This window comes from Oxyura jamaicensis, chromosome 1, assembly GCF_011077185.1.
Source record: "Oxyura jamaicensis isolate SHBP4307 breed ruddy duck chromosome 1, BPBGC_Ojam_1.0, whole genome shotgun sequence".
Lineage (NCBI taxonomy): Eukaryota > Metazoa > Chordata > Aves > Anseriformes > Anatidae > Oxyura > Oxyura jamaicensis.
Window position 1 is genome coordinate 83,119,128 of NC_048893.1, and position 12,815 is coordinate 83,131,942.

The following is a 12,815-nucleotide window of genomic DNA, read 5'->3' on the forward strand; positions in this document are numbered from 1 at the left end:
AGTGGAAACACCCATCTGAGATGTGCACAGCCTTGCCATGAGTTTGAGAGTTAAAACCACGCGGTTATCTCCCCGGCCTCCAGCTGTGGTGTCCTCCACAAGAGCGTGGCACTGCGCCCGCCCGTACCTCCAGATGTCTCCTCAATCAAGCTAAGCATCCTGCTGAAACCTGGCTGCCCCAAGGCAGTCATTACCTGCCTGTTATTTCAGCAAGTTCTTGAAGAGACGTTTTGTTTTCATTTTACAAGGGTACCTAGCAGAGCGACCTGCTCCTGATACGAGCCTTTTGGGACTTCAGTGCATAACTTGGATTCCTCTCCTGGTGAATGCCTTTAGAGATACAAAATGTCTCCCTTCTTAGCCATATTTTGCCTGTGACACTTGTTTTTTATTTTGTGGCTGGATGTTGGCTCACTTTCCTTTTGCCTGAAATCCTTCTTACAATGAAAATGCTTTGTTCTGCTTAATGCCCACTCTGCTAACACACCTCCCAAAGCCTTACGGTTCCTGTGAGAGTGAGATCTGTTGCAGATGATGCCTTTAGAGGAGAATCAAACACTTTCTTGTTGTTCACTCAATGCATAATAGATGCAGCAAATTCCACACACGCTCCTGTTTACTTTGTGGAGGCAAGGGCAGACAGAAGGAGACATCTTGTTGGGGGTGAACAGATGCTTCCCAGCAGATCACGACAGTGTCTGGCACCTACCTGCCCAGTGGCGAGGCTGTGTGGTGATTACTTTGGTGCCCACCCCATGTCACAGAAGCCATCTCATGGAGCTGATGCTGAGGAAGACGAGGATGGGATCCCTGCCTGACCCATGGTGCAGGCCAGCTGCCAACCCCTCTCCACTCCGTTGTGCTCAGACCTCCATCAGAGATAACTTCTGCAGTCCCAGCAGCCGGTCTCTGCAGTGCAGGGGCTGTGTGGCAGCAGTTCCCCCTGCCCTCCGTGGCTGCTGTAGCCCCAGTGTCTTTTGGCAGTGCCCTTGGGATGGAGGTGGTGTGCTGCTGAGAGATCTACCCTTCTGCTCTACGTACAGGGAGGATTAGGAAAGGAGTCCGTAAGCCAGCCTCTTCTAGCGAGGAACTACTGAACCCAGAATTACTGCTGGCCAGATGTGTTATTCTTTAACAGAAACCCAAACAAAGTTGTTCATCAGAGATTTGCTATGCCACAACCTACTGCTTACTATTCTATTACTATTACCCCTCTGAGCATCTTATATGGACCCCTCTAGTTCCCAGCTGAGGGCTGAATTTAAGCAGGCACGTCTCCACACTGTGCAACAAAAAAACATTCTGTTCTTGAACTGTTTTGGATGTACAGCAAGCCAGCCAACCTTCACAGCCCATGCTTTTCAGCTAGCTATTTGGCTTCCTTCAGCTATCAAATGAGTGTACTGAAGCAGATGAGATTGTCCCAGATTTACACAGGTAGGAACGAAAACATTTTGCCTGGGATTTTCAGATGACTAAAGTGACTTTGTGTTTTCAGATCAATCTGCCGGAGAGTGACAGGTGCAGTGGAGAGAAAGAAAATTTCATACTTGGATGTCACTACAGAAATAAACTGAACCCAGATTATAAGAGGAAAGTAATTGAAAACAGTTTGGGAAGGGGGAAAGAGGGTAAGTCGTTCTTTGGTCTGTGCACAGACATTTATTAATATGGTATTCAAGAGAAATGCTACTCTCCCTCTCCCTTTGCAGTATCTGTTGCACAAAACCCTAAAGCAAAATTGCTTTGGCTCTGTCAATGCAGAGATTGCTGCTTTTGTTTAGCACCGTCTCTGGTGACATTGGGCTCTCCAGGTTTCTTGCCCCACATCTGTCCAGTCCCACTTGGCTCTCTGGGGATTCAGCTCCCTCTCCGGGCTCAAAGGGAGACTTTCACAGGTTCTTCCATGGTGATACGGAGATGCAGCTGGTAGTAGATGAGCCTCGTTTTATCATGGCCCTGCTTTGGAAAAAGCTACTCAGTGGAAAGACAGGCAGCCACGAGCTGGTGGCAGAAGCACGGTAGTGCCTGCCTGCTGCTCTGGGCCTCCAAATGCTGGAAACTTTTTTCCCTGCAGCCCTTGAATGCCACCTGAATCTGGATGTACCAGCCTTGCTCCCTTGCAGGATGCTATTCAGTTGGCAGGAGGGCTTTGGCCCGTGCAGGTTATGCCATTTCCCCAAAAAGAGAACAGCTCTGCTGCTGAAAGGATTTTCTGGCCAGCACAATCCCATTTACATGAAGGCTTTTGCCAGCTTTGCTATATTGGTCAGGGGCAGAGAGAGGGCTGAAGGTAAATGACAGTCTTAGAGATAGGGCTTTGCCAGAAAAACTTTTAGTGTGGCTTAGCCTTAAAGGCTGTCATTCAGGTGCTATATTGCTGGCTATTTTTAGTCTGCCTTTGCAATATACAGACCTGTACCTTTCTCATGAGTAATGTGAAATCTGCCAAGTTCAGAGTGCGCATTTTAATTAACTCAGTGTTTGCTCAAAAGAAAATGATACCTCTGCACTTTAATTTGATAGTTGGAGTTATACTTGCTGGGTGTTCACTCCTGACCCGCAAGCCCTCATATTTAAAACAAGCTGGGGGGGAAGAAAGACATTTTTGGCAAGGAAAGTGCTGCCTCCAGGCTATTAATGCATCTTAATCCCCAACAGAAAATGAAATCACTTTGGGCAGGTGCCAAACAACACAATAACTTTCCTCTGATTTCAGGGAGGAGTACTTCTTGAACAGCCTCTCTTGCATGAAGTAAGATCTAGACTCCCAGGGCTCGGTTCTACTCTCAGTTTACATACATTTTACACCAGCACAAAGGCGGCGTCTGAGTAGAGTTTCCCCAGATTAACAAGAGAAATCCAGCCCTCATTGGTGCTGTTATTTATTACTTGTATTACAGCTCAGGGCCCATATTTACTGTTGCTGGCACTGGGCTTTATGCCTGCAGAGCCAGTGGGCACATTTTTCATCTGATTGGACTTTTGAGCGTAATTACCTCTAAACTTCATCATTTGCTAGTCCCCTGATAGCGTTACTCAGGAAGAAAGATGTCTGAGCCTCTCCCTGCAAGGCAGAAGGTCTGCAACAGCCATCGAGCTGCTAAAAGGAGCCAAACAGCAGCCTCTTTCTCACTGACTTTTCTCAGGGTGCGGTGGTGCATGGTCCTGTTTAGCTGATTTGCTGCTACAGTGCTGACAGAAGGGGCTGCACCACTTCTCCTCCTCCTCTGCTGCTCCCTCAGAGGCTTCTGGCCACCTCTTACCTCTTAGATGGAAAGCGGAGACCCTTTCAGTAAGTCCCACGTTTCCAGAAGTCCAGTTAGAGGACATACTGGGCTGTTTTGTGTGGCTGTGGTGTTGTAGCTGGATGGGAGCAAAGGGAGGAGTGATTTATAATGGCTACTGCCTTGCTGGTGTGTGCACACACACTCGTCTTCCTGAGAAGACGGGGCTCTGTGCAAGGAGTCAGACCCTGACCTTCACGGCCTCCCCTGCTTCTGCTTTGGGGTGAGGAGGGTCCAATTTCCAGTACAGAGGGGCAAATCCCAGTAGTGGGAAGTAGGGGGAAAGCAGTGCCAGCAGAGGAGAGTGGAGGGGAGCCCGAGGTGATGGGGAGGAGTAGAGGGGAGCAGAGCAGGGGCATGGGGAGTTTCTGGAAAGACAGCAAAAGAACCAGGTGGAGCAAAGCCTCTTGTGAGCCGTGGGGACTGGAGAGGATGCAAGGGCAAACAGGGTGACATAATCCTGTGGAGAGGAACAGAGCATGCATGGAAGCTCTCCAAAGGAAAAAGTTTGTGCACAAGCCCAAATTTTCTAGGAAAAAAGCCCTGGGCAGGCCGAGACAGATAGTGAGTGCATAGCTGAGGCAATAACAAAAAATGCCTTGAAGATGTGCTGAAGGAAAAGATCTTAACAGGGCCGTGCCAGAAAGAGACACAAAGAAAATCAGGAATGAAGAGCAATTCAGCATTTGAACAGAGATTGCTCAGACAGCACAGGCATCTAGAAGCCCTTGCTAGTGCTGAACATGGGGCGGTACCTCATAAAATAGAGAGCCACGGACAGCAGACAGGCATGCACATTGCTGAGAGAAGAGGGAGAGAGCAGAAAGTCTGAGCTACATCCAGCTCTTAAAGACAAGCACATAGCAAAGGCACACCAGCATGCAGGGAGCAGCAAGCGGGCTTAGCTCTCAGTACTCCGTGAGCTTGTTGTGCAAGCAGACAGAAAGTTACCTGTCCCTCCCCACGTGTGTGGCTGAAGAGCACCTCCGAGGGCAGTAATTCAGCAGCAATTCAGCAGCAGTGGCACTGCATTCCTCCTGACACAGCACCGAGTGGGAGAAAGGCAATGAGCCGTATGTAATTCTCGTAACAGGGCCTATGAGGCACGCTGGTGACATTGGGTGTTCTCATCAGGGCACAGACCAAGTGTCTGCTTGAGACAGACTAAAGGAAAAAGAAAAAAACAGCCTGAATCACCCGGTGAACTCCACCATGAGAGTGGAGCGACGCAGAGATCGTCTGTTTGGCACAGCAGGGAAATACAGCGTTTCATGCAGATATGTATCAACGTGTCAAATATCTCAGGTTCTGTGCTGTAGAAATGCCAGCAAAACCAGTCCTGGGACCAAAAGCCTTCAGTTCCTGAAATCTGATAAACAGTCCCAGTCTGCCTGAGAAAATGAAATACTCTCCTGGATTTTCAAGTCATGGGTTAGGGTGGAAAACACACATCTCATGAGCAGTACATCAGGGCCTGGAGTACATTCCCCCTCCTAGGATTTTATCTGGCAACTTGATACCCATTTGCTGATGAGAGCTGGAGGGAGAAGGAGCTGGAAGAAGCTGCCGTGGACGATCCGTGGCTCAGCTCTGCTAAGAAGCTTTCATGGGGGCTCCCTCCTCCTGAGCCTGGAAACCGCTTTTACTTCAAGGCTCTCATGCTTGGCCCTGACCCGAGCTGCGCTGCGGCCGTGTTCGGGCCAGGCCAGGTGCCCTGCCGGTGCAAACCCTGCCCTTGCCTCACAGTCCTGGTCTCTGGCTGAACCTCGGACTTGCTTCATCACTTTGGACTTTGCTGCTCGCCTCTGTGGTTTTACCGTGGCTGCCAGGCTGGGGCGGCTGCGCTTGCTTAACAGGGGAGCTGTGCCCTGGCAGGGGATGACGAATAATTTCTCCTCTGCTGCAGGGGAATTGAATCAGCAGGAACTGTTGAGGATGACATCCCTGGGGTCCCTTGGGACCCCCTTGCCAGCACAGCCGCTCCCTGCAATAGAGCAGCAGCTACCTAGAATTACGAACCCGCTGGCACACACGGTGGCACCCACCACTGGCTAGGCTGAGAAAGGACTGCCGAAGAGAGCCTGTGCTGTAGCTAAAGATGAATGAGCGAGAGGAGGAAGCACTGGGATGATTTTGCACAATAATCACAGGAAAAGGGAGAAACTTCATTGTTATCTGTAGCTGCATAGACTCCTGAGACACAAAGAAAGCAATAAGGAAAAAAAACGGAGCTATTTACAGCCCAAGATGAGATCACCTATCTGTTCTCTACAGCAAATACACTCGGTGTGCTAAACATTCAATCTGGGCACTGGCAGTTTGGGCTGGACCAAGGAAGCAGGATGCTGATGACTTTAAGAAGACAGAACTTCAAGTGTCCGCTTCTTAAAATATCTTCTGTCTTCGAGATATGCCCCAAATTATTCACAAAATAACACAAAGACTGTGAAGAGCTGGAGCCACTCTTGATGATATTCTTATGCACGACAGACCCAGAGAGAAACATGACAAAAAAAAACCCTAATAGCATTACCTACAAGCAGCAGAGAATGTAGTCTAAAATTAAGCCACAGCAAAATGCAAATCCACCCAGAGGAACTGAAATGTTTTGGCCACGCTGCAGAAGGAGAAGGCATCAGATTTGATTCAAAATGAAAAAAAGCAGCAAACAAACAGCAGTCTCCCTCTGAAAGTCAGCAACTGCACAAGGAATATTGACATAACCATCAAGATTTATACCACAAATAGCGTAAAGCACTGCTTAGAATTGGGGGAAAGGTGTAAATGAGGAAGGGGTAGTACAAAGAAACAGTTGCTTTGAAAGCAGGCTAAATTATGGTGAAAGCAAGGAAAATACCACTTCAGATAGGTAAAGTAATAGGGAGGAGCTCTGGTAGCATATGGATGAACTGAAGGCAATGCTGCAGAACTATTTTCCTAGAAAAGCACTAGCTTACCATTGCCTGGATGTCAGAATTTTATCTGTCACTGGACCACAGGCTAAGATGGTAAGTGAATCACAGTCCCCTAGGTAAAATGTTCTTCATAAGCCTCATGCTTCTGTACCACCAAGTCACTAGCACATCATTCTGAAATCAGAAAAAAAAAAAAAAAAAAATCAACTTGAAAGTGAAAAAAATAATCAAGGGAAGACAAATTCTTCTAGTATGACTTCAGGAAAGAAGAAATTCCAAGAAAGAAATTTCTTACAGAATAGGAAGAAAAGAGGAGGAAGAATTTGAGGAGGGAATACATGTGATAGTCCAGCACTAAACAGTGTCTACAAATAAGTTATTAGAAATAGAGAGAGAAGCAGAGTGTGGGATGTGCTGGATTTTTGAAAGAAACAAGGAAAGCAGGCTGACCTGCTCAAGAATAACAAGCTCCCTTGGCTCTTGCAGACTATTGGAAAGAAAAAAAAATATCTGCAGAGAAAAGACTAAGGCTGAAGGGTAAGGACAGACAGTGATTCCTAGGAAAATGGATACAATGAACCTGAAAAAAAAAAAGAATGGTAAGAGGCATTTTGCTATAGTACTTTGCAAAAAGAAAGCAAATGGTAAACATAATTTTTTGACATGGCTTGAAAGCATAAGTAGAAGGAACTGTCAGGCATTGTGGCTCAAATGGAAACAGTACTGCAAGGAATGAATCATGTGTTGTGTTATTGGCAGCAACTGACAATTGATGTATTCAATACAAGAGTTACCACAGCCTGCTTATTGTGAATTATTGTCAGAAGGTAGGTTTTGTTTAGCTATGCCATTAGCTAACAAGTTTTCCATCAGTGTGGCAAATCCCACAAAGACCATACTCACTTCTTATAGAACAATGTCTGCACTTCTTCAAAGATAGCGGGGTGAGATGGCTTAGGAGAAGTCCCTGGAACATCAAGTGCTGCCTGTGTGATCAATGTGTCAAGTGCTGGGGTCATGAAGAGCCGGGAACCAGCTATTGATGAAGACATGCATTGAACTGTTGTACAGTTAATACTTGTTATGATTTACAATTTCTGAGCTGGCCTTAGAAACATTGTCAGCAGCAGGAAGGCCATTTAAGCCAGAAGGGACATGCTCATCAAATGACACGATAGAGTTTAAATGCAATAGCAAGCTCTTCCTCTTCTGTCCACTACCTCCTCCAGCTGCCCCTTATTTGAATCAAATAAGAGCATACGTTATCATCTGAGCTTCTTTATTTGCAGAGGGGATGTAAAGATGGGCAGGTAGGTTTTAAGAGAGACTGGAAGCGATACTGGGATCCAGTTTCCTCTTGTATGTGCACATCTGTGTATGTGGGGATGAACTGAGCAGTGTGAGGGAGGCTTAAAATATTGTCTCGATTAAATGCTGATCACTGCTGTGGGCAATTCCAGCTAAGACAATGCAAGACTTTGGGTCTTTGACATGCTACCAAAACTGCCAGTCTCCAATTCTGGTAATTTTGATAGGACTTTAACATCCATTAATAAATGTTTCTGTTGTTTTCAAAGGTCTATAATTCGAGCATTTAAGACATTGAAGAATGCAAGCTGCTTATTGAGATTGATGATTTTTTTTTTTGTCTGGACTTCCATTACTTTCAGGCCTACTGCATTGTCCTTGAAGGGTTTGGCCAAAGGTTATCTACAAGGCTGAGCTCCCAGAGAATGCATTACTTAACCAGGAGAGCTCAGCTAGTGGTTTGAGGAGACAGAGTTTGTGGGCAAGAGGGTCCATATACCCAGAAGAAGTGTCACACAAGAGGGAAGAATCATAGAATCATAGACAAATTAAGGTTGGAAAAGACCTTCAGGATCATCTTGTCCAACCATCCCCCTCCTACAAATATCACCCACTAAACCATGTCCCTAAGAGCCAGGTCCAACCTTTCCTTGAACACCCCTAGGGACGGTGACTCAACCACTTCCCTGGGCAACCTGTCCCAACACCTGACCACTCTTTCTGAGAAGAAAGGTCTCCTAATTGTTTTAATTGTTGAGTAGTGCTCTTTGTTCAATTCTTTGTTTTAATTGTTGAAGAGTAGGGGCATGACGTTTCCATTTTTCCACTCACCAGGGACATTGCCCAAATGCCAGGACTTTTTGACTCTGATGGAGAGAGGCTTGCCAGTTCCCTCAGGACGCCAGGATTCACGTCATCAGGTCCCATAGACCTATACCTGTTTAGATTCATCAGGTGGTGTCAAACCTGCTCTTCACTTACAGTGGGTGGGACTCTGATCCCCCAGCCTCCATCTATGGGTTCAGGGAAATGGAAGGCTTGGGAAGCCCGTCTACCAGTGCAGACTCAGCAAAGAAGTTGCTGAGTACCTCAGCCTTCTCCATGTCTGTTGTTAGCAATTACTCACATATAGAAACTCACTCCTAATACAAGAAATCAGCCACCTGTAATCGCTTACACACTGCTATTTTCACCCCTCAGTCTATTTTAACAAATGTTAAAGGCGCATGGTGGCCCTCGGGGACTCCTCCTGTCACCCCAGCACAGCAGCCCAAAGGGAGATGGGTCCTCTCCTGTGCTCTTCCTCGAGGCTCTGTGCAGAAGGGATGACACCTCTCGCACAAGGGCTGGGGGATGGGAAAGAAGCACTCATGCAACCCCTGAGAATTGGCAAGAGTTCTTTATTGCCAGGACATCTTGCAGGTAAGCCTGTGGGATGTCCGTGGTGTTTGGTGGCTCCAAGCTAATGCTTGGGATGGAGCCTGAGCAATGAGTAGGGAGCTGGGCGGGCACTCCTGCAACTCTGTTGGTGCTCTTGGATGGAAGAGAGCAATGACATGCTGTGGTAGTCCCAGGTCTGTTCTGGTGGGGGTGGATCCACTTCCATTTGTTCCTCCACATCTTCTGGTGGATATATCTCCATGGGCTCCACAGTGTTTGGCAGAAGGATAAGCCAGTCTTTGTCTGGGACTGCCCAAATGGGATGCCTTCCATCCGGAATGTTCTCAGGCCAGGGTGCCAAACCAGGGGGTCGTCCAGTTCCACCTCCAGGTCCCATGACACCCTCAGCTTGATTTTCACGCATGGGTTCGAGGCTGCTAAATGTTTTACAACCATGCCTGGGTCCCACGCTCCGTTCTGGACTATTGGCACATCTCTGCTCCCTGTGGCTGTCTGCCCGATGCTCCTGCCATTGCCCCACACCACCGTAACGCCTATGGGAAGGCCCAGGGTCCCTATCACTGGGTGTCTGAGGGGGCAGCCTGTTCCCCGTGACATTGCGGTACCAGTGGTACCACTTATACATGTCTGTGGGCTGTATCTGGGATCCCTCGAGCACTAGTGTCTCTTGTGCTGCCGGCGCAATCTCTCCGCCCACAACACCTCTCCTTCTTGTCAGGTGCATTCCTTCTTGGTGCGTCTTTGGACGGCATCGCTGTCCTCGCACACCAAGGAGGGCCGCTTCTCGCCTTGCAGCTTCTAGTCGTCTTCCTGCCCCATACGCTGGCTGTCAGAGGAGCTAGTCGCTGAGCGAGCGGTGGGCCAGCTGCAGGGGTCCTGTTTTATAGGGCCCGCAGCAAAGGCGGGGCAGTGGTGGCCACTGTGACCTCAGCAAGCCTCTGTGATGGAGTGGCCCATGTGTGGCCAAAGGCAGCTGTGTTGGGAGCAGCCTGGAAGATGCCCTCATGTGGACAAGGAGGAGGGTTGAGGGGCTGAGGGCCCCTTTTCTGGGGCTGGCTCACCCAGGCCATTTGGCTTGCCAGAGAGAAAGGCTGGCCCTAGGCCCCAAGGGCTGCCCTCTACCTCCCACCCTGTGCCCTGGGTTTATTTTTAACACTGGTTTTTATGTAATTTCATTCTATTATTTACAGAAAAGAACAGAAGCAAGGTGCATCTTCAGCCCTAATTCCCATGTGCGCTTTGTGCTCTGGGTGAAGGATTTCTTCCTCACATCACATCCAACCTAATTTCCCCTCCATTTGTTCACAGCCATTATTCCTTGCTCCATCACTACACCCCCTGCTAGAGCCCATCTCCAGCTGTCTTTCGTCTGAACTTGGGGTTGCTCAGAGGCTCTAGAGGTCTAGGGACTCAAGACCTCTTCCCAAACAATCAGTATCCACAGTACACAGCATTAGCTTTAGCTATCCCCTGCCCCAGTCTCCCCACTTCCAATGACAGCAGGAACGCACAGCTGCTGTCCTACAGCTACGGAGCATCATTACCACGATTACCAGCAAGCAAGAAATCAACATTTTATACTAAGCCTCATGTCAGTGAACAGCATTATCGGGGCGGCTTGCACAATTAAACCATAATTCAGTGGATGGATGTTAAGTACTTTACAGATGAGCAAATTAAGAAAGCATTAGCCACAGGATTCGAGGGAGAGGTGACAAGGGTGCCAGCTAGTGACCAGTGAAGTCCTGCGTGTGTTCCCAGTGCTCAGGAGGGTCCCAGGCAGCCACCAGGCAGCTCCAGAGGAGCCAGGAGCCACCTTCTTCCCTGATATAATTCTCAAGATGTGGAGAAGGAAGCAGAGACTAAGAGGGGGAGACTTAAAGTCAGAGGCACTGCAGATAATGCAGGATTATGTTTGCTGGGAATACTCCATATTTACTACCTGCAAGTTGAAGTGCTTTAATCAAGTACAAGTTGAATGCTCAGGACATTGGGAGCCAAGTGAAGTTTTGTGGCTTGGAGCTACAGGTTATCCAACCTCAACCATGTGCCAGTCTCTCACCCTGAACATATCTCAGCTATAAAATTCTGTCAGTTCAACCAAATACCAGTCCTGCGGTTTGTGAGGTCCTACTGCTGCACATATTCATAGAATAAGAGGTCAATTCAGGTGGAAAGATACCTCTGGAGATCTCAAATCCAAACCCCCCATTTCCAGCAGGGCTAATTCCAAAGTTAAATAAGGTTGTTCAGGGCTAAATGAGTCCTAAAATCTCAGTGCTGAACCATTCCCTCTGCACCCGCCACTGGGATTTTTTGGTGTTGTTGTTAAATGTAGGAATTTCCTTTGCTGCAACCTACGTTCATTGTCTCTTATCCTTTCCACTTGGACCATTACAGAGTCAAAGTGAAGTCAAAGGCAGCCATTAGGTCCCCCACGACCTTCTCTTCTCCAGGCTGAATAAACCTAGGTCCCTTAACTTCTCCTTCTACATTTGGTACTTCAGATACCTGATCTTCTTGGAGAACCCAACTCAGTATATGAGTATCTTTCATGCCCAGGGAAGACCAGAACTGGAAACAGTGTTCCAGATGCAGCCTCATGAGAACTGAATAGAGAAAAGGTCACTGCCCTAGGTTTGCTCCCTTGCCTCTGTAGTCCAATGTGTATGTAGGCTATACTGCTGCGAGGGCATGCTTCTGAGTCTTGTTCAACTCGTTGTCCACCAGGAACCAGAAGACCTTTTCTGCAAAGCTGCCTTCTAGACAGGATCAAGCCAGCAATGAGAATGGGGGTTTTGCAAGACCTTCATTTTGTCACTAATGAACCTCATGAGGTTTCTGCCAGCCTACTTAGAACCATTGAACTGTAGAATCATTTAGGGTGGAAAAGACCTTCAAGATCATCAGGTCCCACCATCCACCTAACAACACCAAGTCTACCAATAAGCCATGTCCCTACGCGTCACATCCACACATCTCTTAAATACCTCCAGAAGAGGTGACTCCACCACTACCCTGAGCAGCCCCTTCCAATGCCTGACCAACATCTCTATGAAAACATTCTTCCTAAGATCAGATCTAAACCTTCCCTGGCACAACTAGAGGTCATTTCCTCATGCCCTGAAGTGCCTTGCCAGTCCCCTGCCCCGCCGTGCCCCAGGCTCAGTGGGACAACCTGATGGGGGGCACAGCCAAGGGCCCCAGGAGCCCCTGGGCCACCTCGGGGGCACCTCCTCCCACCACCAAGCCTGCTGCAGCCGTGCACCCACAGCACTGCAGATCTCAGGGTCTGTTGAGGATGGACAAAAGCCTGGGAGGGAACAGGGCTAGAACAGCTGGCCCACACTGACCAAAGGGCCCTTCCATGCCAGGGAACACGCTGCTGAGCAGTAACAGCTGGAAGGGAGGGGTGCGGGTGGAATTTACCAGGGCTGCTCTTGTTTGGAGACTGGCTTGTGCTTTTTGTATCGCTTGCTTTTCTTAGGTTGACTTTGACAACCCCCCTCCTATGTTTATTAAATTGTCTTAATCTCAGCTCACTCTTTTTCTCACCTTTGCCCTTCCAGTTCTCTCCCTGACCCTGCTGGCAGGGAGGAAACGAGCGTCTGTGTGGTGCTTAGCTGCCTACCAGGGTTAAACCACAACACTTTCCAAGGAAGAAGGCTAACAGTAGCCTGGGGTGCATTAGGCAAAGCGTTGTCAGCAGGTCAAAGGAGGTGACCCTTGTTTACCTTCATTATACCCGGTGGTCCTAATACATCATGATCACCCAACCTCTGCCTCAAAGCTCTCACTACATCGATAAAGGAGGAAGACAAAGTGAAAGCAGAGAGAAGAAAAGGAGATGCTCAAAGTATTTACTAGTAAAGGATACCAAATATATGTCCTGCCTGTATTTCCT

General features: G+C 48.2%; 1 long non-coding RNA gene across 1 annotated transcript; it reads left to right on the forward strand.

Moving 5' to 3' along the window:
• Window positions 1-245: 245 nt before the first annotated feature.
• Window positions 246-2,797, forward strand: LOC118160218. Its single transcript, XR_004747358.1, has 3 exons — window positions 246-322; window positions 1,499-1,631; window positions 2,720-2,797. It is a non-coding gene; the product is annotated as an uncharacterized LOC118160218 (long non-coding RNA).
• Window positions 2,798-12,815: the final 10,018 nt, after the last annotated feature.